Raw genomic sequence first — 20,847 nt, 5'->3', positions numbered from 1 at the left:
TGTAATGCCTGCAGCACTTGATATTCCCAGGTGGTCCCCCATCCAAGTACTAACCAAGCCCAACATTGCTTTGCTTCTGAGATCAGACGAGATCAGGCTTATTCAAGGTGGTGTGGCCGCAGGCAATTGCATATCTGCTTTCATGACTTTTATGTTTATTGAGCTGGGGGTGATTCCTCCAAAATTTCCTTTTGTCCTCCACACATTTCAATTGTAAAATGTAATGCCTGCAGCACTTGATATTCCCAGGTGGTCTCCCATCCAAGTACTAACCAAGCCCGACATTACTTAGCTTCTGAGATCAGACGAGATCAGGCTTATTCAAGGTGGTGTGGCCGCAGGCGATTGCATTTCTGCTTTCATGACTTTTATGTTTAGTGAGCTGGGGGTGATTCCTCCAAAATTTCCTTTTGTCCTCCACACATTTCAATTGTAAAATGTAATTACAAAAATGTAATGCCTGCAGCACTTGATATTCACAGGTGGTCTCCCATCCAAGTACTAACCAAGCCCAACATTGCTTAACTTCTGAGATCAGACGAGATCAGGCTTATTCAAGGTGGTGTGGCCGCAGGCGATTGCATTTCTGCTTTCATGACTTTTATGTTTAGTGAGCTGGGGGTGATTCCTCCAAAATTTCCTTTTGTCCACCACACATTTCAATTGTAAAATGTAATGCCTGCAGCACTTGATATTCCCAGGTGGTCTCCCATCCAAGTACTAACCAAGCCCAACATTGCTTAGCTTCTGAGATCAGACGAAATCAGGCTTATTCAAGGTGGTGTGGCCGCAGGCGATTGCATTGCTGCTTTCATGACTTTTATGTTTAGTGAGCTGGGGGTGATTCCTCCAAAATTTCCTTTTGTCCTCCACACATTTCAATTGTAAAATGTAATGCCTGCAGCACTTGATATTCCCAGGTGGTCTCCCATCCAAGTACTAACCAAGACCAACATTGCTTAGCTTCTGAGATCAGACGAGATCAGGCTTATTCAAGGTGGTGTGGCCGCAGGCGATTGCATTTCTGCTTTCATGACTTTTATGTTTAGTGAGCTGGGGGTTATTCCTCCAAAATTTCCTTTTGTCCTCCACACATTTCAATTGTAAAATGTAATGCCTGCAGCACTTGATATTCCCAGGAGGTCTCCCATCCAAGTACTAACCAAGCCCCAACATTGCTTAGCTTCTGAGATCAGACGAGATCAGGCTTATTCAAAATGGTGTGGCCGCAGGCGATTGCATTTCTGCTTTCATGACTTTTATGTTTAGTGAGCTGGGGGTGATTCCTCCAAAATTTACTTTTGTCCTCCACACATTTCAATTGTAAAATGTAATGCCTGCAGTACTTGATATTCCCCGGTGGTCTCCCATCCAAGTACTAACCAAGCCCAACATTGCTTAGCTTCTGAGATCAGACGAGATCAGGCTTATTCAAGGTGGTGTGGCCGCAGGCGATTGCTTTTCTGCTTTCATGACTTTTATGTTTAGTGAGCTGGGGGTGATTCCTCCAAAATTTCCTTTTGTCCTCCACACATTTCAATTGTAAAATGTAATTACAAAAATGTAATGCCTGCAGCACTTGATATTCACAGGTGGTCTCCCATCCAAGTACTAACCAAGCCCAACATTGCTTAACTTCTGAGATCAGACGAGATCAGGCTTATTCAAGGTGGTGTGGCCGCAGGCGATTGCATTTCTGCTTTCATGACTTTTATGTTTAGTGAGCTGGAGGTGATTCCTCCAAAATTTCCTTTTGTCCACCACACATTTCAATTGTAAAATGTAATGCCTGCAGCACTTGATATTCCCAGGTGGTCTCCCATCCAAGTACTAACCAAGCCCAACATTGCTTAGCTTCTGAGATCAGACGAGATCAGATGAGATCAGGCTTATTCAAGGTGGTGTGGCCGCAGGCGATTGCATTGCTGCTTTCATGACTTTTATGTTTAGTGAGCTGGGGGTGATTCCTCCAAAATTTCCTTTTGTCCTCCACACATTTCAATTGTAAAATGTAATGCCTGCAGCACTTGATATTCCCAGGTGGTCTCCCATCCAAGTACTAACCAAGACCAACATTGCTTAGCTTCTGAGATCGGACGAGATCAGGCTTATTCAAGGTGGTGTGACCGCAGGGGATTGCATTTCTGCTTTCATGACTTTTATGTTTAGTGAGCTGGGGGTGATTCCTCCAAAATTTCCTTTTGTCCTCCACACATTTCAATTGTAAAATGTAATGCCTGCAGCACTTGATATTCCCAGGTGGTCTCCCATCCAAGTACTAACCAAGCCCAACATTGCTTAGCTTCTGAGATCAGGCGAGATCAGGATTATTCAAGGTGGTGTTGCCGCAGGCGATTGCATTTCTGCTTTCATGACTTTTATGTTTAGTGAGCTGGAGGTGATTCCTCCAAAATTTCCTTTTTTCCTCCAGACATTTCAATTGTAAAATTTAATGCCTGCAGCACTTGATATTCCGAGGTGGTCTCCCATACAAGTACTAACCAAGCCCAACATTGCTTAGCTTCTGAGATCAGACGAGATCAGGCTTATTCAAGGTGGTGTGGCCGCAGGCGATTGCATTTCTGCTTTCATGACTTTTATGTTTAGTGAGCTGGGGGTGATTCCTCCAAAATTTCCTTTTGTCCTCCACACATTTCAATTGTAAAATGTAATGCCTGCAGCACTTGAAATTCCCAGGTGGTCTCCCATCCAAGTACTAACCAAGCCAACATTGCTTAGCTTCTGAGATCAGACGAGATCAGGCTTATTCAAGGTGGTGTGGCCGCAGGCGATTGCATTGCTGCTTTCATGACTTTTATGTTTAGTGAGCTGGGGGTGATTCCTCCAAAATTTCCTTTTGTCCACACATTTCAATTGTAAAATGTAATTACAAAAATGTAATGCCTGCAGCACTTGATATTCCCAGGTGGTCTCCCATCCAAGTACTAACCAAGCCCAACATTGCTTAGCTTCTGAGATCAGACGAGATCAGGTTTATTCAAGGTGGTGTGGCCGCAGGCGATTGCATTGCTGCTTTCATGACTTTTATGTTTAGTGAGCTGGGGGTGATTCCTCCAAAATATCCTTTTGTCCTCCACACATTTCAATTGTAAAATGTAATAACAAAAATGTAATGCCTGCAGCACTTGATATTCCCAGGTGGTCTCCCATCCAAGTACTAACCAAGCCCAACATTGCTTAGCTTCTGAGATCAGACGAGATCAGGTTTATTCAAGGTGGTGTGGCCGCAGGCGATTGCATTTCTGCTTTCATGACTTTTATGTTTAGTGAGCTGGGGGTGATTCCTCCAAAATTTCCTTTTGTCCTCCACACATTTCAATTGTAAAATGTAATGCCTGCAGCACTTGAAATTCCCAGGTGGTCTCCCATCCAAGTACTAACCAAGCCCAACATTGCTTAGCTTCTGAGATCAGACGAGATCAGGCTTATACAAGGTGGTGTGGCCGCAGGCGCTTGCATATCTGCTTTCATGACTTTTATGTTTATTGAGCTGGGGGTGATTCCTCCAAAATTTCCTTTTGTCCTCCACACATTTCAATTGTAAAATGTAATGCCTGCAGCACTTGATATTCCCAGGTGGTCTCCCATCCAAGTACTAACCAAGCCCAACATTGCTTCGCTTCTGAGATCAGACGAGATCAGACGAGATCAGGCTTATTCAAGGTGGTGTGGCCGCAGGCGATTGCATTTCTGCATTCATGACTTTTATGTTTAGTGAGCTGGGGGTGATTCCTCCAAAATTTCCTTTTGTCCTCCACACATTTCAATTGTAAAATGTAATGCCTGCAGCACTTGATATTCCCAGGTGGTCCCCCATCCAAGTACTAACCAAGCCCAACATTGCTTTGCTTCTGAGATCAGACGAGATCAGGCTTATTCAAGGTGGTGTGGCCGCAGGCAATTGCATATCTGCTTTCATGACTTTTATGTTTATTGAGCTGGGGGTGATTCCTCCAAAATTTCCTTTTGTCCTCCACACATTTCAATTGTAAAATGTAATGCCTGCAGCACTTGATATTCCCAGGTGGTCTCCCATCCAAGTACTAACCAAGACCAACATTGCTTAGCTTCTGAGATCAGACGAGATCAGGCTTATTCAAGGTGGTGTGGCCGCAGGCGATTGCATATCTGCTTTCATGACTTTTATGTTTATTGAGCTGGGGGTGATTCCTCCAAAATTTCCTTTTGTCCTCCACACATTTCAATTGTAAAATGTAATGCCTGCAGCACTTGATATTCCCAGGTGGTCTCCCATCCAAGTACTAACCAAGCCCAACATTGCTTCGCTTCTGAGATCAGACGAGATCAGACGAGATCAGGCTTATTCAAGGTGGTGTGGCCGCAGGCGATTGCATTTCTGCATTCATGACTTTTATGTTTAGTGAGCTGGGGGTGATTCCTCCAAAATTTCCTTTTGTCCTCCACACATTTCAATTGTAAAATGTAATGCCTGCAGCACTTGATATTCCCAGGTGGTCCCCCATCCAAGTACTAACCAAGCCCAACATTGCTTTGCTTCTGAGATCAGACGAGATCAGGCTTATTCAAGGTGGTGTGGCCGCAGGCAATTGCATATCTGCTTTCATGACTTTTATGTTTATTGAGCTGGGGGTGATTCCTCCAAAATTTCCTTTTGTCCTCCACACATTTCAATTGTAAAATGTAATGCCTGCAGCACTTGATATTCCCAGGTGGTCTCCCATCCAAGTACTAACCAAGACCAACATTGCTTAGCTTCTGAGATCAGACGAGATCAGGCTTATTCAAGGTGGTGTGGCCGCAGGCGATTGCATATCTGCTTTCATGACTTTTATGTTTATTGAGCTGGGGGTGATTCCTCCAAAATTTCCTTTTGTCCTCCACACATTTCAATTGTAAAATGTAATGCCTGCAGCACTTGATATTCCAGGTGGTCTCGCATCCAAGTACTAACCAAGCCCAACATTGCTTAGCTTCTGAGATCAGATGAGATCAGGTTTATTCAAGGTGGTGTGGCCGCAGGCGATTGCATTTCTGCTTTCATGACTTTTATGTTTAGTGAGCTGGGGGTGATTCCTCCAAAATTTCCTTTTGTCCTCCACACATTTCAATTGTAAAATGTAATGCCTGCAGCACTTGATATTCCCAGGTGGTCTCCCATCCAAGTACTAACCAAGCCCAACATTGCTTAGCTTCTGAGATCAGACGAGATCAGGATTATTCAAGGTGGTGTGGCCGCAGGCGATTGCATTTCTGCTTTCATGACTTTTATGTTTAGTGAGCTGGGGGTGATTCCTCCAAAATTTCCTTTTGTCCTCCACGCATTTCAATTGTAAAATGTAATGCCTACAGCACTTGATATTCCCAGGTGGTCTCCCATCCAAGTACTAACCAAGCCCAACATTGCTAATGCTTCTGAGATCAGACGAGATCAGGCTTATTCAAGGTGGTGTGGCCGCAGGCGATTGCATTTCTGCTTTCATGACTTTTATGTTTAGTGAGCTGGGGGTGATTCCTCCAAAATTTCCTTTTGTCCTTGTCACAAAGACGGCCAGAGTGGGTGGCGTCAGACCAGAAAAGGAATACACAGACAGTGGTTGTGATGAGCTGAGTGCAATGGCTGCACTCAGCGTTTATTAACAAAATAAAAGGTTTCAAACAGCACAAAAACAGGACACGGCACTACACGCCAAAATAAATAGACATACAAAACGGACTAACACTAAACAAACGGTGCACGGACAGACAGACAGACACGGTGAGTACAAACAAACTTATCTTTACGTTTAATGATTTTACTTATTTTAACTCTCCTCTCTCTCTCACCCGTTCTCCTCTTCCGAACACCCAACCACGAGTGACTAACCGTGCATTTATTTATACTGTTTGTGCTGGGATTCAATTACTAATTAATTATTCACTTGAATCCCAGCACGTGAATTAATTCTGTGCAACCCCGTGCTCACATATTACATTTAACCAGCACGTGAAGTGATTTGTGCTCTCCTCGTGCCTAAATACAAATCTACACTTTAAATATACGTGAAACACAGACCCGTTTATATCCCGTGTACCAATCTATACACCAACATTTACCCACGCAACATACAACACAACACAAATGCACACAGGGGCGGGGCGCTTTGCCACATATACCCCCCCTTGTGCGCAGCACACATGGCCTCAACGGCCACCTCCCCCCTTAAAAATCCAGCAGTCCAGGACAAAGTCTCGGGCTGGGAAGGGAGGCTTCAGTGGGCCCATGGCTGGCCATGCTGTCAGCACCCCTGCCGGTAGTGGCACGGCTGACAGCCTGTTGGTCCCGTCCTGCAGCGAAAAAGCTGCGGGGGCAGGTGGTCCCCCGACCTCCCCCTTCTTCGTAGCCGGCAGCTCCCTCCTGTGGAGCTCCGGCCACAAGAACTCCTGCAGCGAAACTGCTGCTGGGGAAAGTGGTCTCCAGACCTCGTCCCCCTTCTTTGTAGCCGGTAGCTCCCTTTGGTGGGGCTCCGACCACAGTACTGCCGGCAGCGAAGAAGCTGCAGTGGGAGCAGGTCTCCGGACCTCCCCCACGATCTCCGGCAGCGAAACTGCTGCAGTGGGAGCAGGTCTCCGGACCTCCCCCACGATCTCCGGCAGCGAAACTGCTGCAGTGGGAGCAGGTCTCCGGACCTCCCCCACGATCTCCGGCAGCGAAACTGCTGCAGTGGGAGCAGGTCTCCTGACCTCCCCCACGATCTCCGGCAGCGAAACTGCTGCTGGGGTTGGTGGTCTCCAGACCTCCTCCCCCTTCTTCGTGGCCGACAGCTCCCCTTTCTGGGGCTACGGCCACCGTACTCCCCGTGGTGGAGGTATGGGAAGCAGAGACAGCTCCTGCTGTTCTGCTTCTGGCAGTGGCAGAGGCAGAGGCAGCTCCTCTGCTCCTGGAAGTGGCAGAGGCAGCTCCTGCTCCTCTGCTCCTGGAAGTGGCAGAGGCAGCTCCTGCTCCTTTGCTCCTGCCGGTGTAGGTGGCGGAGGCAGAGGCAGCTCCGGCTGCTCTGCTCCTGCCGATGTAGGTGGCGGAGTGTGGCGGAGTGTCCCGCCCCTATTTATTATTATTTGTATTTTTGTTTGCGGCGCGGGTAAAAGCGCCGCGTCTTTTATTATTATTTAAAAACCCCGTGAGGATGCATGGCTGATCAGCTACTGATTACTTAAATAGCTGACAGTCATGCATCCTTACCAAACGTGTGCAGACTCTGGCCGGGGGATAATAAGATAATTGCCAACTAGTTAATCCCTCGGCCAGAGTATATAAACCTGCAGCTCTCTGCACTTGATGTTGGGGTGTTGGAGTAGAGAGTACGGGGAGCGGAGAGAAGGAATAATATTTAAAAAACAATTGCTAATACGTGCTGGATAATCCAGCACGGCACTTACTTGTTTGTTTATTTATTTGTTTGGCCCTCGTGCCCTTTTGTTTGTATTTTGTTTAAATATTTTGTTTGTTTGTTATTAAATACGCTGAGTGCTTTTGCACTCAGTTTCACCCGCCCATCCACTGTTTGGAGTCAGTTACTTCCTGGTCCGTGACGTCATCCACCACACCACTGCGAGCCAGACTGTCACATATGGTGTCCAGCGTGGGACAAACAACGCCTCCAACAGCCTGACCAGGACAGGAAAGTGCGTTTTTTTGTTTGTTCGTTTTTTTTTTCCCAAACTAAATAATGGGAAGAAGGAGGAAACAGCAGCAGCAGGTGCAACAGCGCGGGGCTGGTCGCAAGTCCCGCCAGGTCTCTGCTGTGCTGGACGTCTGCCTCACCTGTCTGAGGGGTGAGGAATGGTGCTTTGCCATTGGTGAGGTTGGGCATGTAGCACCCGACCAACCCCCTCCATGGCAGGTGAGGGAGGAGTCTGAATCCTGCGCACATCCTGCGCACATATGGGAGGAGGATGGCCCAGAGCAGGAACCGGAGGATGAGGGGTCGGTCCGTCCACAGCCCAAGAGGGGGGAGGCCGAGTGTCCACAGCCAATGGCTCCACTAGCAGGGGAAGAATACCTGCTGGTTTCACCTCCACCACCACCGTCCGAGGGAAAGGAGCAGGAGCTGCCTCTGCATCCTCTGAGGCGGACTGGTCCACTCTCCTCAGAGGGGATCTGGGACTGGCTGGCGGAGCCTGAGAGGGATATCGTGGACGCCCTCCCTGCTGTGATCAACCTCCTGTGGGCAAGAGATGGGGAGCGCTGGGAGGCCTGGGAACAGCAACACCACCCAGCTTCCCTCCCAGACATCGCAGCCATGGTGTTCAACTACCTGGCTGCGGATATGGGAGAGACCCTGCTGCTGCCATCTCCAGCACAAAAGGGAGAGGAGCCATCGCTACCGTCTCCACTAGCAGAGGGAGAGGAGCCATCGCTGCCGTCTCCAGCGCCAGAGGGAGAGGAGCCATCGCTGCCGTCTCCAGCGCCAGAGGGAGAGGAGCCATCGCTGCCGTCTCCAGCGCCAGAGGGAGAGGAGCCATCGCTGCCGTCTCCAGCATCGGAGGGAGAGGAGCCATCGCTACCGTCTCCAGCATCAGAGGGAGAGGAGCCATCACTGCCATCTCCAGCATCAGAGGGAGAGGAGCCATCGCTGCCGTCTCCAGCGCCAGAGGGAGAGGAGCCATCGCTGCCGTCTCCAGCGCCAGAGGGAGAGGAGCCATCGCTGCCGTCTCCAGCGCCAGAGGGAGAGGAGCCATCGCTGCCGTCTCCAGCGCCAGAGGGAGAGGAGCCATCGCTGCCGTCTCCAGCGCCAGAGGGAGAGGAGCCATCGCTGCCGTCTCCAGCGCCAGAGGGAGAGGAGCCATCGCTGCCGTCTCCAGCGCCAGAGGGAGAGGAGCCATCGCTGCCGTCTCCAGCATCGGAGGGAGAGGAGCCATCGCTGCCGTCTCCAGCATCGGAGGGAGAGGAGCCATCGCTACCGTCTCCAGCATCAGAGGGAGAGGAGCCATCACTGCCATCTCCAGCATCAGAGGGAGAGGAGCCATCGCTACCGTCTCCAGCATCAGAGGGAGAGGAGCCATCGCTACCGTCTCCACCAGCAGAGGGAGAATGCCTGCTGGTTTCGCCTCCACAGCCTGGGGAGGAGCCCGAACGTCCTACGCCCGAGTGGGAGGAGCCCGAACGTCCTACGCCCGAGTGGGAGGAGCCCGAACGTCCTACGCCCGAGTGGGAGGAGCCCGAACGTCCTACGCCCGAGTGGGAGGAGCCCGAACGTCCTACGCCCGAGTGGGAGGAGCCCGAACGTCCTACGCCCAAGAGGGGGGAGTCGGTGCGTCCACAGCCCAAGAGGGAGGAGTCGGTGCGTCCACAGCCCAAGAGGGAGGAGTCGGTGCGTCCACAGCCCAAAGAGGGGGGAGTCGGTGCGTCCATAGCCCAAGAGGTGGAAGTCTGCGCTTCCACAGCCTTAGGACCCAAGCTGCAGTCCCAAGAGCCAGAAGGGGAGGAGTTACAGGCTCAACCCCCTGAATTTTTCTGGGGGGGAGAAGGGCAGGATGCTGATGTTCCCCAGCAGCCTCTATTTATGCTGCTGAAGGGAGCACGGCACACACCAGCCCAGCCGCCACAGCAGAGGGAGCCAGAACCGCCACAGCCTCCCTCTGAGTGGCCAGCATCCGCCCCATCGCCTCTGCCTCCACCACCACCAGGAGCAGAGCAGCAGGAGCTGCCTCTGTCTCCACCACCACCAGGAGCAGAGCAGCAGGAGCTGCTTCTGTCTCCACCATCACCAGGAGCAGAGCAGCAAGAGCTGCCTCTGCCTCCGCCACCTCCACCAGCAGAGGGTGAATGCCTGCTGGTTCCACATCCACCGTCGTGGGAGGACTGCTTGCCCCTCCCACCTCCACCAGCAGAGGGTGAATGCCTGCTGGTTCCGCCTCCACCGTCGTGGGAGGACTGCTTGCCCCTCCCACCTCCACCAGCAGAGGGTGAATGCCTGCTGGTTCTGCCTCAACCGTCGTGGGAGGACTGCTTGCCCCTCCCACCTCCACCAGCAGAGGGTGAATACCTGCTGGTTCCGCCTCAGCCGCCGTGGGAGGACTGCTTGCCACTCCCAGCTCCACCAGCAGAGGGTAAATACCTGCTGGTTCCGTCTCAGCCGCTGTGGGAGGACTGCTTTCCCCTCCCACCATTGCCATTGCCTGGGGATGGCTGTTCTGCATCGCCTGGGGCTGCCTTTTGTTCTCTACAGGACACAGGGTACGAGGGAGAAGTGGAGCTCCCGCTGCCGCCTCCATGGCCAGGGGCTCCCCTCCCGAGTTCGCCTTCCGAGGGTCCGCCGCTGCTGCCGTCGCCTTCCGAGGGTCCGCCGCTGCTGCCGTCGCCTTCCGAGGGTCCGCCGCTGCTGCCGTCGCCTTCCGAGGGTCCGCCGCTGCTGCCGTCGCCTTCCGAGGGTCCGCCGCTGCTGCCGTCGCCTTCCGAGGGTCCGCCGCTGCTGCCGTCGCCTTCCGAGGGTCCGCCGCTGCTGCCGTCGCCTTCCGAGGGTCCGCCGCTGCTGCCGTCGCCTTCCGAGGGTCCGCTGCTGCTGCCGTCGCCTGGGGTCGCCAGGGATCCTGCTTCGCCTGGGGTCGTCGAGGGTCCGGCTTCGCCTAGGGTCGCCGGGGATCCTGCTTTGCCTGGGGTCGCCAGGGATCCTGCTTCGCCTGGGGTCGTCGAGGGTCCGGCTTCACTTGGGGTCGCCAGGGATCCTGCTTCGCCTGGGGTCGCTACACGATGGCCGGAGCTCCATGAAAGGGAGCTGCCAGAAATGAAGAAAGGGGGGGAGGTCAGGAGACCAGCTTCCCCAGCCGCACTTTCGCGGCTGGAGATCATGTGGTCGGAGCCCCACGGAGGGGAACTGCCGGCCATGAAGAAGGGGGGAGAGGTCAGGAGACCAGCTCCCCCAGCCGCACTTTCGCGGCAGGATAGAGTGTGGCGGGAGCCCCGGAAGAGGGAGCTGCCGGCCACGAAGAATGGGGGGGTGCCAGAGATTCCACCATGGCCACCCCCCAGAAGTAACTTGCTTCCCCCTCTTCCGGGACTTTAAGACTGAGGGGGGAGGTGGCCGTTGGGGCCATGTGTGCTGCGCACAAGGGGGGGCATGTGTGGCGGAGTGTCCCGCCCCTATTTATTATTATTTGTATTTTTGTTTGCGGCGCGGGTAAAAGCGCCGCGTCTTTTATTATTATTTAAAAACCCCGTGAGGATGCATGGCTGATCAGCTACTGATTACTTAAATAGCTGACAGTCATGCATCCTTACCAAACGCGTGCAGACTCTGGCCGGGGGATAATAAGATAATTGCCAACTAGTTAATCCCTCGGCCAGAGTATATAAACCTGCAGCTCTCTGCACTTGATGTTGGGGTGTTGGAGTAGAGAGTACGGGGAGCGGAGAGAAGGAATAATATTTAAAAAACAATTGCTAATACGTGCTGGATAATCCAGCACGGCACTTACTTGTTTGTTTATTTATTCGTTTGGCCCTCGTGCCCTTTTGTTTGTATTTTGTTTAAATATTTTGTTTGTTTGTTATTAAATACGCTGAGTGCTTTTGCACTCAGTTTCACCCGCCCATCCACTGTTTGGAGTCAGTTACTTCCTGGTCCGTGACGTCATCCACCACACCACTGCGAGCCAGACTGTCACACGGAGGCAGAGGCAGCTCCTGCTCCTCTGCTCCTGGAAGTGGCAGAGGCAGCTCCGGCTGCTCTGCTCCTGCCGGTGAAGGTGGGAGCAGCGTGTAGTCTCCTGCCGATGGAGGTGGGAGCAGCGTGTAGTCTCCCCCTTTTTCAGGGGACTGGTGCTGCTCTGCCTCTCTTGCAGCGGACTGGTGCGGCTCTGCTTCTGAAGGGGAAACCAGCAGGCATTCTTCCTCTGCTGGTTGTGCTGGGGAAACCAGCAGGCATTCTTCCTCTGCTGGTTGTGCTGGGGAAACCAGCAGGCATTCTTCCTCTGCTGGTTGTGCTGGGGAAACCAACAGGCATTCTTCCTCTGCTGGTTGTGCTGGGGAAACCAGCAGGCATTCTTCCTCTGCTGGTTGGGCTGGGGAAACCAGCAGGCATTCTTCCTCTGCTGGTTGTGCTGGGGAAACCAGCAGGCATTTTACCTCTGCTGGTTGTGATGGGGAAACCAGCAGGCATTCTTGCTCTGCTGGTGAAGGTGGGAACAGCTGCCTCTCAGGCTTCGGATTCCCGCGGTCCCCCCATCTGGGCGCTGGACGCTCGCGGTCCCCCCGTCTGGGCGCTGGACGCTCGCGGTCCCCCCGTCTGGGCGCTGGTTCCTCCTCTTCATACTGGGTGGGGCATATGGCTAACGTGTGCCCATAAGCCCCACAGCCAGGGCATAACTCTGCTGCGAGGTTCTTTAAAAAAACCTCCCAGCCATCATCCTCGACCTCCTCCCTTTTGGGCTGTGGACGCCCCGACTCCTCCCTTTTGGGCTGTGGACACTCGGGTTCCCCCCACTCAGGCGTAGGACGTTCGGGTTCCTCCCACTCAGGCGTAGGACGTTCGGGTTCCTCCCACTCGGGCTGTGAAGGCAAAACCAGCAGGCATTCACCCTCTGCTGGTGGAGATGGGGACAGCAGGTACTCACCCTCTGCTGGTGGAGATGGGGACAGCAGGTACTCCTCTGCTGGTGGTCCTGCTACCTGGGCTGCTGTTCCATTTATGGTTGCCTCCAGGTAGCTGAGGACAAACTCCACACCTTCCTCCAAGGTGTTTGGGGTGTGTTCCTCCTGATAGGCCTCCCATCTCTCACTGTCCATCATCCACAGGGCCCGAACGACTATGGGCAGAGCCTGGGCCTCCAGCCCAGCATTCTCTAGGAAACAGCCCCGCAGTTTGATGGCGTCTTCTGCCATTGACTTTTTTTTTTTTTTTTTTTTTTTTTTCCAGACCCCTCCTGGTCTGACGCTTGGAGGCGCGGCTATCCCACGATGACACCACGTGTCACAAAGACGGCCAGAGTGGGTGGCGTCAGACCAGAAAAGGAATACACAGACAGTGGTTGTGATGAGCTGAGTGCAATGGCTGCACTCAGCGTTTATTAACAAAATAAAAGGTTTCAAACAGCACAAAAACAGGACACGGCACTACACGCCAAAATAAATAGACATACAAAACGGACTAACACTAAACAAACGGTGCACGGACAGACAGACAGACACGGTGAGTACAAACAAACTTATCTTTACGTTTAATGATTTTACTTATTTTAACTCTCCTCTCTCTCTCACCCGTTCTCCTCTTCCGAACACCCAACCACGAGTGACTAACCGTGCATTTATTTATACTGTTTGTGCTGGGATTCAATTACTAATTAATTATTCACTTGAATCCCAGCACGTGAATTAATTCTGTGCAACCCCGTGCTCACATATTACATTTAACCAGCACGTGAAGTGATTTGTGCTCTCCTCGTGCCTAAATACAAATCTACACTTTAAATATACGTGAAACACAGACCCGTTTATATCCCGTGTACCAATCTATACACCAACATTTACCCACGCAACATACAACACATAACACAAATGCACACAGGGGCGGGGCGCTTTGCCACAGTCCTCCACACATTTCAATTGTAAAATGTAATGCCTGCAGCACTTGATATTCCCAGGTGGTCTCCCATCCAAGTACTAACCAAGCCCAACATTGCTTAGCTTCTGAGATCAGACGAAATCAGGCTTATTCAAGGTGGTGTGGCCGCAGGCGATTGCATTTCTGCTTTCATGACTTTTATGTTTAGTGAGCTGGGGGTGATTCCTCCAAAATTTCCTTTTGTCCTCCACACATTTCAATTGTAAAATGTAATGCCTGCAACACTTGATATTCCCAGGTGATCTCCCATCCAAGTACTAACCAAGCCCAACATTGCTTAGCTTCTGAGATCAGACGAGATCAGGCTTATTCAAGGTGGTGTGGCCGCAGGCGATTGCATTTCTGCTTTCATGACTTTTATGTTTAGTGAGCTGGGGGTGATTCCTCCAAAATTTCCTTTTGTCCTCCACACATTTCAATTGTAAAATGTAATGCCTGCAACACTTGATATTCCCAGGTGATCTCCCATCCAAGTACTAACCAAGCCCAACATTGCTTAGCTTCTGAGATCAGACGAGATCAGGCTTATTCAAGGTGGTGTGGCCGCAGGCGATTGCATTTCTGCTTTCATGACTTTTATGTTTAGTGAGCTGGGGGTGATTCCTCCAAAATTTCCTTTTGTCCTCCACACATTTCAATTGTAATTACAAAAATGTAATGCCTGCAGCACTTGATATTCCCAGGTGGTCTCCCATCCAAGTACTAACCAAGCTCAACATTGCTTAGCTTCTGAGATCAGGCTTATTCAAGGTGGTGTGACCGCAGGCGATTGCATTTCTGCTTTCATGACTTTTATGTTTAGTGAGCTGGGGGTGATTCCTCCAAAATTTCCTTTTGTCGTCCACACATTTCAATTGTAAAATGTAATGCCTGCAGCACTTGATATTCCGAGGTGGTCTCCCATACAAGTACTAACCAAGCCCAACATTGCTTAGCTTCTGAGATCAGAACAGATCAGGCTTATTCAAGGTGGTGTGGCCGCAGGCGATTGCATTTCTGCTTTCATGACTTTTATATTTAGTGAGCTGGGGGTGATTCCTCCAAAATTTCCTTTTGTCCTCCACATATTTCAATTGTAAAATGTAATTACAAAAATGTAATGCCTGCAGCATTTGATATTCCCAGGTGGTCTCCCATCCAAGTACTAACCAAGCCCAACATTGCTTAGCTTCTGAGATCAGACGAGATCAGGCTTATTCAAGGTGGTGTGGCCGCAGGCGATTGCATTACTGCTTGCATTACTGCTTTCATGACTTTTATGTTTAGTGAGCTGGGGGTGATTCCTCCAAAATTTCCTTTTGTCCTCCACACATTTCAATTGTAAAATGTAATGCCTGCAGCACTTGATATTCCCAGGTGGTCTCCCATCCAAGTACTAACCAAGCCCAACATTGCTTAGCTTCTGAGATCAGACGAGATCAGGCTTATTCAAGGTGGTGTGGCCGCAGGCGACTGCTTTTCTGCTTTCATGACTTTTATGTTTAGTGAGCTGGGGGTGATTCCTCCAAAATTTCCTTTTGTCCTGCACACATTTCAATTGTAAAATGTAATGCCTGCAGCACTTGATATTCCCAGGTGGTCTCCCATCCAAGTACTAACCAAGCCCAACATTGCTTAGCTTCTGAGATCAGACGAGATGAGGCTTATTCAAGGTGGTGTGGCCGCAGGCAATTGCATTTCTGCTTTCATGACTTTTATGTTTAGTGAGCTGGGGGTGATTCCTCCAAAATTTCCTTTTGTCCTCCACACATTTCAATTGTAAAATGTAATGCCTGCAGCACTTGATATTCCCAGGTGGTCTCCCATCCAAGTACTAACCAAGCCCAACATTGCTTAGCTTCTGAGATCAGACGAGATCAGGCTTATTCAAGGTGGTGTGGCCGCAGGCGATTGCATTTCTGCTTTCATGACTTTTATGTTTAGTGAGCTGGGGGTGATTCCTCCAAAATTTCCTTTTGTCCTCCAGACATTTCAATTGTAAAATGTAATGCCTGCAGCACTTGATATTCCGAGGTGGTCTCCCATACAAGTACTAACCAAGCCCAACATTGCTTAGCTTCTGAGATCAGAACAGATCAGGCTTATTCAAGGTGGTGTGGCCGCAGGCGATTGCATTTCTGCTTTCATGACTTTTATGTTTAGTGAGCTGGGGGTGATTCCTCCAAAATTTCCTTTTGTCCTCCACACATTTCAATTGTAAAATGTAATGCCTGCAGCACTTGAAATTCCCAGGTGGTCTCCCATCCAAGTACTAACCAAGCCAACATTGCTTAGCTTCTGAGATCAGACGAGATCAGGCTTATTCAAGGTGGTGTGGCCGCAGGCGATTGCATTTCTGCTTTCATGACTTTTATGTTTAGTGAGCTGGGGGTGATTCCTCCAAAATATCCTTTTGTCCTCCACACATTTCAATTGTAAAATGTAATAACAAAAATGTAATGCCTGCAGCACTTGATATTCCCAGGTGGTCTCCCATCCAAGTACTAACCAAGCCCAACATTGCTTAGCTTCTGAGATCAGACGAGATCAAGCTTATTCAAGGTGGTGTGGCCGCAGGCGATTGCATTTCTGCTTTCATGACTTTTATGTTTAGTGAGCTGGGGGTGATTCCTCCAAAATTTCCTTTTGTCCTCCACACATTTCAATTGTAAAATGTAATGCCTGCAGCACTTGATATTCCCAGGTGGTCTCCCATCCAAGTACTAACCAAGCCCAACATTGCTTAGCTTCTGAGATCAGACGAGATCAGGCTTATACAAGGTGGTGTGGCCGCAGGCGATTGCATATCTGCTTTCATGACTTTTATGTTTATTGAGCTGGGGGTGATTCCTCCAAAATTTCCTTTTGTCCTCCACACATTTCAATTGTAAAATGTAATGCCTGCAGCACTTGATATTCCCAGGTGGTCTCCCATCCAAGTACTAACCAAGCCCAACATTGCTTCGCTTCTGAGATCAGACGAGATCAGGCTTATTCAAGGTGGTGTGGCCGCAGGCGATTGCATTTCTGCATTCATGACTTTTATGTTTAGTGAGCTGGGGGTGATTCCTCCAAAATTTCCTTTTGTCCTCCACACATTTCAATTGTAGAATGTAATGCCTGCAGCACTTGATATTCCCAGGTGGTCCCCCATCCAAGTACTAACCAAGCCCAACATTGCTTTGCTTCTGAGATCAGACGAGATCAGGCTTATTCAAGGTGGTGTGGCCGCAGGCAATTGCATATCTGCTTTCATGACTTTTATGTTTATTGAGCTGGGGGTGATTCCTCCAAAATTTCCTTTTGTCCTCCACACATTTCAATTGTAAAATGTAATGCCTGCAGCACTTGATATTCCCAGGTGGTCTCCCATCCAAGTACTAACCAAGCCCGACATTGCTTAGCTTCTGAGATCAGACGAGATCAGGCTTATTCAAGGTGGTGTGGCCGCAGGCGATTGCATTTCTGCTTTCATGACTTTTATGTTTAGTGAGCTGGGGGTGATTCCTCCAAAATTTCCTTTTGTCCTCCACACATTTCAATTGTAAAATGTAATTACAAAAATGTAATGCCTGCAGCACTTGATATTCACAGGTGGTCTCCCATCCAAGTACTAACCAAGCCCAACATTGCTTAACTTCTGAGATCAGACGAGATCAGGCTTATTCAAGGTGGTGTGGCCGCAGGCGATTGCATTTCTGCTTTCATGACTTATGTTTAGTGAGCTGGGGGTGATTCCTCCAAAATTTCCTTTTGTCCACCACACATTTCAATTGTAAAATGTAATGCCTGCAGCACTTGATATTCCCAGGTGGTCTCCCATCCAAGTACTAACCAAGCCCAACATTGCTTAGCTTCTGAGATCAGACGAGATCAGGCTTATTCAAGGTGGTGTGGCCGCAGGCGATTGCATTGCTGCTTTCATGACTTTTATGTTTAGTGAGCTGGGGGTGATTCCTCCAAAATTTCCTTTTGTCCTCCACACATTTCAATTGTAAAATGTAATGCCTGCAGCACTTGATATTCCCAGGTGGTCTCCCATCCAAGTACTAACCAAGACCAACATTGCTTAGCTTCTGAGATCAGACGAGATCAGGCTTATTCAAGGTGGTGTGGCCGCAGGCGATTGCATTTCTGCTTTCATGACTTTTATGTTTAGTGAGCTGGGGGTTATTCCTCCAAAATTTCCTTTTGTCCTCCACACATTTCAATTGTAAAATGTAATGCCTGCAGCACTTGATATTCCCAGGAGGTCTCCCATCCAAGTACTAACCAAGCCCCAACATTGCTTAGCTTCTGAGATCAGACGAGATCAGGCTTATTCAAAATGGTGTGGCCGCAGGCGATTGCATTTCTGCTTTCATGACTTTTATGTTTAGTGAGCTGGGGGTGATTCCTCCAAAATTTACTTTTGTCCTCCACACATTTCAATTGTAAAATGTAATGCCTGCAGTACTTGATATTCCCCGGTGGTCTCCCATCCAAGTACTAACCAAGCCCAACATTGCTTAGCTTCTGAGATCAGACGAGATCAGGCTTATTCAAGGTGGTGTGGCCGCAGGCGATTGCATTTCTGCTTTCATGACTTTTATGTTTAGTGAGCTGGGGGTGATTCCTCCAAAATTTCCTTTTGTCCTCCACACATTTCAATTGTAAAATGTAATTACAAAAATGTAATGCCTGCAGCACTTGATATTCACAGGTGGTCTCCCATCCAAGTACTAACCAAGCCCAACATTGCTTAACTTCTGAGATCAGACGAGATCAGGCTTATTCAAGGTGGTGTGGCCGCAGGCGATTGCATTTCTGCTTTCATGACTTTTATGTTTAGTGAGCTGGGGGTGATTCCTCCAAAATTTCCTTTTGTCCACCACACATTTCAATTGTAAAATGTAATGCCTGCAGCACTTGATATTCCCAGGTGGTCTCCCATCCAAGTACTAACCAAGCCCAACATTGCTTAGCTTCTGAGATCAGACGAGATCAGGCTTATTCAAGGTGGTGTGGCCGCAGGCGATTGCATTGCTGCTTTCATGACTTTTATGTTTAGTGAGCTGGGGGTGATTCCTCCAAAATTTCCTTTTGTCCTCCACACATTTCAATTGTAAAATGTAATGCCTGCAGCACTTGATATTCCCAGGTGGTCTCCCATCCAAGTACTAACCAAGACCAACATTGCTTAGCTTCTGAGATCGGACGAGATCAGGCTTATTCAAGGTGGTGTGACCGCAGGGGATTGCATTTCTGCTTTCATGACTTTTATGTTTAGTGAGCTGGGGGTGATTCCTCCAAAATTTCCTTTTGTCCTCCACACATTTCAATTGTAAAATGTAATGCCTGCAGCACTTGATATTCCCAGGTGGTCTCCCATCCAAGTACTAACCAAGCCCAACATTGCTTAGCTTCTGAGATCAGGCGAGATCAGGATTATTCAAGGTGGTGTTGCCGCAGGCGATTGCATTTCTGCTTTCATGACTTTTATGTTTAGTGAGCTGGGGGTGATTCCTCCAAAATTTCCTTTTTTCCTCCAGACATTTCAATTGTAAAATTTAATGCCTGCAGCACTTGATATTCCGAGGTGGTCTCCCATACAAGTACTAACCAAGCCCAACATTGCTTAGCTTCTGAGATCAGACGAGATCAGGCTTATTCAAGGTGGTGTGGCCGCAGGCGATTGCATTTCTGCTTTCATGACTTTTATGTTTAGTGAGCTGGGGGTGATTCCTCCAAAATTTCCTTTTGTCCTCCACACATTTCAATTGTAAAATGTAATGCCTGCAGCACTTGAAATTCCCAGGTGGTCTCCCATCCAAGTACTAACCAAGCCAACATTGCTTAGCTTCTGAGATCAGACGAGATCAGGCTTATTCAAGGTGGTGTGGCCGCAGGCGATTGCATTGCTGCTTTCATGACTTTTATGTTTAGTGAGCTGGGGGTGATTCCTCCAAAATTTCCTTTTGTCCACACATTTCAATTGTAAAATGTAATTACAAAAATGTAATGCCTGCAGCACTTGATATTCCCAGGTGGTCTCCCATCCAAGTACTAACCAAGCCCAACATTGCTTAGCTTCTGAGATCAGACGAGATCAGTCTTATTCAAGGTGGTGTGGCCGCAGGCGATTGCATTCCTGCTTTCATGACTTTTATGTTTAGTGAGCTGGGGGTGATTCCTCCAAAATATCCTTTTGTCCTCCACACATTTCAATTGTAAAATGTAATAACAAAAATGTAATGCCTGCAGCACTTGATATTCCCAGGTGGTCTCCCATCCAAGTACTAACCAAGCCCAACATTGCTTAGCTTCTGAGATCAGACGAGATCAGGTTTATTCAAGGTGGTGTGGCCGCAGGCGATTGCATTTCTGCTTTCATGACTTTTATGTTTAGTGAGCTGGGGGTGATTCCTCCAAAATTTCCTTTTGTCCTCCACACATTTCAATTGTAAAATGTAATGCCTGCAGCACTTGAAATTCCCAGGTGGTCTCCCATCCAAGTACTAACCAAGCCCAACATTGCTTAGCTTCTGAGATCAGACGAGATCAGGCTTATACAAGGTGGTGTGGCCGCAGGCGCTTGCATATCTGCTTTCATGACTTTTATGTTTATTGAGCTGGGGGTGATTCCTCCAAAATTTCCTTTTGTCCTCCACACATTTCAATTGTAAAATGTAATGCCTGCAGCACTTGATATTCCCAGGTGGTCTCCCATCCAAGTACTAACCAAGCCCAACATTGCTTCGCTTCTGAGATCAGACGAGATCAGACGAGATCAGGCTTATTCAAGGTGGTGTGGCCGCAGGCGATTGCATTTCTGCATTCATGACTTTTATGTTTAGTGAGCTGGGGGTGATTCCTCCAAAATTTCCTTTTGTCCTCCACACATTTCAATTGTAAAATGTAATGCCTGCAGCACTTGATATTCCCAGGTGGTCCCCCATCCAAGTACTAACCAAGCCCAACATTGCTTTGCTTCTGAGATCAGACGAGATCAGGCTTATTCAAGGTGGTGTGGCCGCAGGCAATTGCATATCTGCTTTCATGACTTTTATGTTTATTGAGCTGGGGGTGATTCCTCCAAAATTTCCTTTTGTCCTCCACACATTTCAATTGTAAAATGTAATGCCTGCAGCACTTGATATTCCCAGGTGGTCTCCCATCCAAGTACTAACCAAGCCCAACATTGCTTCGCTTCTGAGATCAGACGAGATCAGACGAGATCAGGCTTATTCAAGGTGGTGTGGCCGCAGGCGATTGCATTTCTGCATTCATG

The 20,847-nt window shown here is 49.3% G+C and overlaps 43 non-coding genes and 15 pseudogenes across 43 annotated transcripts; all 58 read right to left on the bottom strand.

Moving 5' to 3' along the window:
- Positions 1-5: 5 nt before the first annotated feature.
- Positions 6-124, bottom strand: LOC131710968 (5S ribosomal RNA). Its single transcript, XR_009312850.1, has one exon. It is a non-coding gene; the product is annotated as a 5S ribosomal RNA (ribosomal RNA).
- A 100-nt stretch (positions 125-224) lies between these two features.
- Positions 225-343, bottom strand: LOC131711455 (5S ribosomal RNA). The gene has a single exon (XR_009313338.1). It is a non-coding gene; the product is annotated as a 5S ribosomal RNA (ribosomal RNA).
- Positions 344-457: 114 nt separating this feature from the next.
- Positions 458-576, bottom strand: LOC131709785 (5S ribosomal RNA). The gene has a single exon (XR_009311648.1). It is a non-coding gene; the product is annotated as a 5S ribosomal RNA (ribosomal RNA).
- Positions 577-676: 100 nt separating this feature from the next.
- Positions 677-795, bottom strand: LOC131710895 (5S ribosomal RNA). Its single transcript, XR_009312778.1, has one exon. It is a non-coding gene; the product is annotated as a 5S ribosomal RNA (ribosomal RNA).
- Positions 796-895: 100 nt separating this feature from the next.
- On the bottom strand, positions 896-1,014 carry LOC131711500 (5S ribosomal RNA). The gene has a single exon (XR_009313386.1). It is a non-coding gene; the product is annotated as a 5S ribosomal RNA (ribosomal RNA).
- Positions 1,015-1,114: 100 nt separating this feature from the next.
- LOC131712430 (5S ribosomal RNA) lies at positions 1,115-1,234 on the bottom strand. The gene has a single exon (XR_009314323.1). It is a non-coding gene; the product is annotated as a 5S ribosomal RNA (ribosomal RNA).
- Positions 1,235-1,334: 100 nt separating this feature from the next.
- LOC131712656 (5S ribosomal RNA) lies at positions 1,335-1,453 on the bottom strand. The gene has a single exon (XR_009314547.1). It is a non-coding gene; the product is annotated as a 5S ribosomal RNA (ribosomal RNA).
- Positions 1,454-1,567: 114 nt separating this feature from the next.
- On the bottom strand, positions 1,568-1,686 carry LOC131709784 (5S ribosomal RNA). Its single transcript, XR_009311647.1, has one exon. It is a non-coding gene; the product is annotated as a 5S ribosomal RNA (ribosomal RNA).
- Positions 1,687-1,786: 100 nt separating this feature from the next.
- On the bottom strand, positions 1,787-1,915 carry LOC131713370 (5S ribosomal RNA; annotated as a pseudogene).
- Positions 1,916-2,015: 100 nt separating this feature from the next.
- Positions 2,016-2,134, bottom strand: LOC131713426 (5S ribosomal RNA; annotated as a pseudogene).
- Positions 2,135-2,234: 100 nt separating this feature from the next.
- Positions 2,235-2,353, bottom strand: LOC131712860 (5S ribosomal RNA). The gene has a single exon (XR_009314748.1). It is a non-coding gene; the product is annotated as a 5S ribosomal RNA (ribosomal RNA).
- Positions 2,354-2,453: 100 nt separating this feature from the next.
- Positions 2,454-2,572, bottom strand: LOC131712786 (5S ribosomal RNA). Its single transcript, XR_009314675.1, has one exon. It is a non-coding gene; the product is annotated as a 5S ribosomal RNA (ribosomal RNA).
- Positions 2,573-2,672: 100 nt separating this feature from the next.
- LOC131713739 (5S ribosomal RNA) lies at positions 2,673-2,790 on the bottom strand (annotated as a pseudogene).
- A 111-nt stretch (positions 2,791-2,901) lies between these two features.
- Positions 2,902-3,020, bottom strand: LOC131712292 (5S ribosomal RNA). Its single transcript, XR_009314185.1, has one exon. It is a non-coding gene; the product is annotated as a 5S ribosomal RNA (ribosomal RNA).
- Positions 3,021-3,134: 114 nt separating this feature from the next.
- Positions 3,135-3,253, bottom strand: LOC131712183 (5S ribosomal RNA). Its single transcript, XR_009314076.1, has one exon. It is a non-coding gene; the product is annotated as a 5S ribosomal RNA (ribosomal RNA).
- A 100-nt stretch (positions 3,254-3,353) lies between these two features.
- Positions 3,354-3,472, bottom strand: LOC131709956 (5S ribosomal RNA). Its single transcript, XR_009311820.1, has one exon. It is a non-coding gene; the product is annotated as a 5S ribosomal RNA (ribosomal RNA).
- Positions 3,473-3,572: 100 nt separating this feature from the next.
- On the bottom strand, positions 3,573-3,701 carry LOC131713995 (5S ribosomal RNA; annotated as a pseudogene).
- Positions 3,702-3,801: 100 nt separating this feature from the next.
- LOC131710967 (5S ribosomal RNA) lies at positions 3,802-3,920 on the bottom strand. Its single transcript, XR_009312849.1, has one exon. It is a non-coding gene; the product is annotated as a 5S ribosomal RNA (ribosomal RNA).
- Positions 3,921-4,020: 100 nt separating this feature from the next.
- LOC131711498 (5S ribosomal RNA) lies at positions 4,021-4,139 on the bottom strand. Its single transcript, XR_009313384.1, has one exon. It is a non-coding gene; the product is annotated as a 5S ribosomal RNA (ribosomal RNA).
- Positions 4,140-4,239: 100 nt separating this feature from the next.
- On the bottom strand, positions 4,240-4,368 carry LOC131713993 (5S ribosomal RNA; annotated as a pseudogene).
- A 100-nt stretch (positions 4,369-4,468) lies between these two features.
- Positions 4,469-4,587, bottom strand: LOC131710966 (5S ribosomal RNA). The gene has a single exon (XR_009312848.1). It is a non-coding gene; the product is annotated as a 5S ribosomal RNA (ribosomal RNA).
- A 100-nt stretch (positions 4,588-4,687) lies between these two features.
- On the bottom strand, positions 4,688-4,806 carry LOC131711497 (5S ribosomal RNA). Its single transcript, XR_009313383.1, has one exon. It is a non-coding gene; the product is annotated as a 5S ribosomal RNA (ribosomal RNA).
- Positions 4,807-4,906: 100 nt separating this feature from the next.
- On the bottom strand, positions 4,907-5,024 carry LOC131713972 (5S ribosomal RNA; annotated as a pseudogene).
- A 100-nt stretch (positions 5,025-5,124) lies between these two features.
- Positions 5,125-5,243, bottom strand: LOC131720605 (5S ribosomal RNA). The gene has a single exon (XR_009319502.1). It is a non-coding gene; the product is annotated as a 5S ribosomal RNA (ribosomal RNA).
- Positions 5,244-5,343: 100 nt separating this feature from the next.
- LOC131714383 (5S ribosomal RNA) lies at positions 5,344-5,463 on the bottom strand (annotated as a pseudogene).
- Positions 5,464-13,592: 8,129 nt separating this feature from the next.
- Positions 13,593-13,711, bottom strand: LOC131710894 (5S ribosomal RNA). Its single transcript, XR_009312777.1, has one exon. It is a non-coding gene; the product is annotated as a 5S ribosomal RNA (ribosomal RNA).
- A 100-nt stretch (positions 13,712-13,811) lies between these two features.
- Positions 13,812-13,930, bottom strand: LOC131712460 (5S ribosomal RNA). The gene has a single exon (XR_009314351.1). It is a non-coding gene; the product is annotated as a 5S ribosomal RNA (ribosomal RNA).
- Positions 13,931-14,030: 100 nt separating this feature from the next.
- On the bottom strand, positions 14,031-14,149 carry LOC131712458 (5S ribosomal RNA). The gene has a single exon (XR_009314349.1). It is a non-coding gene; the product is annotated as a 5S ribosomal RNA (ribosomal RNA).
- A 107-nt stretch (positions 14,150-14,256) lies between these two features.
- Positions 14,257-14,365, bottom strand: LOC131716196 (5S ribosomal RNA; annotated as a pseudogene).
- Positions 14,366-14,465: 100 nt separating this feature from the next.
- LOC131714152 (5S ribosomal RNA) lies at positions 14,466-14,584 on the bottom strand (annotated as a pseudogene).
- A 114-nt stretch (positions 14,585-14,698) lies between these two features.
- On the bottom strand, positions 14,699-14,817 carry LOC131712370 (5S ribosomal RNA). Its single transcript, XR_009314263.1, has one exon. It is a non-coding gene; the product is annotated as a 5S ribosomal RNA (ribosomal RNA).
- Positions 14,818-14,929: 112 nt separating this feature from the next.
- Positions 14,930-15,048, bottom strand: LOC131716588 (5S ribosomal RNA). Its single transcript, XR_009315475.1, has one exon. It is a non-coding gene; the product is annotated as a 5S ribosomal RNA (ribosomal RNA).
- Positions 15,049-15,148: 100 nt separating this feature from the next.
- Positions 15,149-15,267, bottom strand: LOC131713169 (5S ribosomal RNA). The gene has a single exon (XR_009315053.1). It is a non-coding gene; the product is annotated as a 5S ribosomal RNA (ribosomal RNA).
- A 100-nt stretch (positions 15,268-15,367) lies between these two features.
- Positions 15,368-15,486, bottom strand: LOC131716587 (5S ribosomal RNA). Its single transcript, XR_009315474.1, has one exon. It is a non-coding gene; the product is annotated as a 5S ribosomal RNA (ribosomal RNA).
- Positions 15,487-15,586: 100 nt separating this feature from the next.
- LOC131714151 (5S ribosomal RNA) lies at positions 15,587-15,705 on the bottom strand (annotated as a pseudogene).
- A 100-nt stretch (positions 15,706-15,805) lies between these two features.
- On the bottom strand, positions 15,806-15,923 carry LOC131713738 (5S ribosomal RNA; annotated as a pseudogene).
- Positions 15,924-16,037: 114 nt separating this feature from the next.
- On the bottom strand, positions 16,038-16,156 carry LOC131710491 (5S ribosomal RNA). The gene has a single exon (XR_009312363.1). It is a non-coding gene; the product is annotated as a 5S ribosomal RNA (ribosomal RNA).
- Positions 16,157-16,256: 100 nt separating this feature from the next.
- On the bottom strand, positions 16,257-16,375 carry LOC131709848 (5S ribosomal RNA). The gene has a single exon (XR_009311712.1). It is a non-coding gene; the product is annotated as a 5S ribosomal RNA (ribosomal RNA).
- A 100-nt stretch (positions 16,376-16,475) lies between these two features.
- LOC131710439 (5S ribosomal RNA) lies at positions 16,476-16,594 on the bottom strand. Its single transcript, XR_009312311.1, has one exon. It is a non-coding gene; the product is annotated as a 5S ribosomal RNA (ribosomal RNA).
- A 100-nt stretch (positions 16,595-16,694) lies between these two features.
- On the bottom strand, positions 16,695-16,813 carry LOC131710965 (5S ribosomal RNA). The gene has a single exon (XR_009312847.1). It is a non-coding gene; the product is annotated as a 5S ribosomal RNA (ribosomal RNA).
- Positions 16,814-16,913: 100 nt separating this feature from the next.
- Positions 16,914-17,032, bottom strand: LOC131709857 (5S ribosomal RNA). The gene has a single exon (XR_009311721.1). It is a non-coding gene; the product is annotated as a 5S ribosomal RNA (ribosomal RNA).
- Positions 17,033-17,146: 114 nt separating this feature from the next.
- On the bottom strand, positions 17,147-17,265 carry LOC131709783 (5S ribosomal RNA). Its single transcript, XR_009311646.1, has one exon. It is a non-coding gene; the product is annotated as a 5S ribosomal RNA (ribosomal RNA).
- A 98-nt stretch (positions 17,266-17,363) lies between these two features.
- On the bottom strand, positions 17,364-17,482 carry LOC131716586 (5S ribosomal RNA). The gene has a single exon (XR_009315473.1). It is a non-coding gene; the product is annotated as a 5S ribosomal RNA (ribosomal RNA).
- Positions 17,483-17,582: 100 nt separating this feature from the next.
- On the bottom strand, positions 17,583-17,701 carry LOC131711496 (5S ribosomal RNA). The gene has a single exon (XR_009313382.1). It is a non-coding gene; the product is annotated as a 5S ribosomal RNA (ribosomal RNA).
- A 100-nt stretch (positions 17,702-17,801) lies between these two features.
- On the bottom strand, positions 17,802-17,921 carry LOC131712429 (5S ribosomal RNA). Its single transcript, XR_009314322.1, has one exon. It is a non-coding gene; the product is annotated as a 5S ribosomal RNA (ribosomal RNA).
- Positions 17,922-18,021: 100 nt separating this feature from the next.
- On the bottom strand, positions 18,022-18,140 carry LOC131712655 (5S ribosomal RNA). The gene has a single exon (XR_009314546.1). It is a non-coding gene; the product is annotated as a 5S ribosomal RNA (ribosomal RNA).
- Positions 18,141-18,254: 114 nt separating this feature from the next.
- Positions 18,255-18,373, bottom strand: LOC131709782 (5S ribosomal RNA). Its single transcript, XR_009311645.1, has one exon. It is a non-coding gene; the product is annotated as a 5S ribosomal RNA (ribosomal RNA).
- Positions 18,374-18,473: 100 nt separating this feature from the next.
- Positions 18,474-18,592, bottom strand: LOC131716585 (5S ribosomal RNA). Its single transcript, XR_009315472.1, has one exon. It is a non-coding gene; the product is annotated as a 5S ribosomal RNA (ribosomal RNA).
- A 100-nt stretch (positions 18,593-18,692) lies between these two features.
- Positions 18,693-18,811, bottom strand: LOC131713425 (5S ribosomal RNA; annotated as a pseudogene).
- A 100-nt stretch (positions 18,812-18,911) lies between these two features.
- On the bottom strand, positions 18,912-19,030 carry LOC131712859 (5S ribosomal RNA). Its single transcript, XR_009314747.1, has one exon. It is a non-coding gene; the product is annotated as a 5S ribosomal RNA (ribosomal RNA).
- Positions 19,031-19,130: 100 nt separating this feature from the next.
- Positions 19,131-19,249, bottom strand: LOC131712785 (5S ribosomal RNA). Its single transcript, XR_009314674.1, has one exon. It is a non-coding gene; the product is annotated as a 5S ribosomal RNA (ribosomal RNA).
- Positions 19,250-19,349: 100 nt separating this feature from the next.
- LOC131713737 (5S ribosomal RNA) lies at positions 19,350-19,467 on the bottom strand (annotated as a pseudogene).
- A 111-nt stretch (positions 19,468-19,578) lies between these two features.
- On the bottom strand, positions 19,579-19,697 carry LOC131711956 (5S ribosomal RNA). Its single transcript, XR_009313845.1, has one exon. It is a non-coding gene; the product is annotated as a 5S ribosomal RNA (ribosomal RNA).
- Positions 19,698-19,811: 114 nt separating this feature from the next.
- Positions 19,812-19,930, bottom strand: LOC131712078 (5S ribosomal RNA). The gene has a single exon (XR_009313967.1). It is a non-coding gene; the product is annotated as a 5S ribosomal RNA (ribosomal RNA).
- Positions 19,931-20,030: 100 nt separating this feature from the next.
- Positions 20,031-20,149, bottom strand: LOC131709955 (5S ribosomal RNA). The gene has a single exon (XR_009311819.1). It is a non-coding gene; the product is annotated as a 5S ribosomal RNA (ribosomal RNA).
- A 100-nt stretch (positions 20,150-20,249) lies between these two features.
- Positions 20,250-20,378, bottom strand: LOC131713992 (5S ribosomal RNA; annotated as a pseudogene).
- Positions 20,379-20,478: 100 nt separating this feature from the next.
- On the bottom strand, positions 20,479-20,597 carry LOC131710963 (5S ribosomal RNA). The gene has a single exon (XR_009312845.1). It is a non-coding gene; the product is annotated as a 5S ribosomal RNA (ribosomal RNA).
- A 100-nt stretch (positions 20,598-20,697) lies between these two features.
- Positions 20,698-20,826, bottom strand: LOC131713991 (5S ribosomal RNA; annotated as a pseudogene).
- Positions 20,827-20,847: the final 21 nt, after the last annotated feature.

Source organism: Acipenser ruthenus, chromosome 44, assembly GCF_902713425.1.
Source record: "Acipenser ruthenus chromosome 44, fAciRut3.2 maternal haplotype, whole genome shotgun sequence".
Lineage (NCBI taxonomy): Eukaryota > Metazoa > Chordata > Actinopteri > Acipenseriformes > Acipenseridae > Acipenser > Acipenser ruthenus.
The sequence above is the reverse complement of the archived record's forward strand: the minus strand, read 5'-3'. Positions and strand labels throughout refer to the sequence as shown.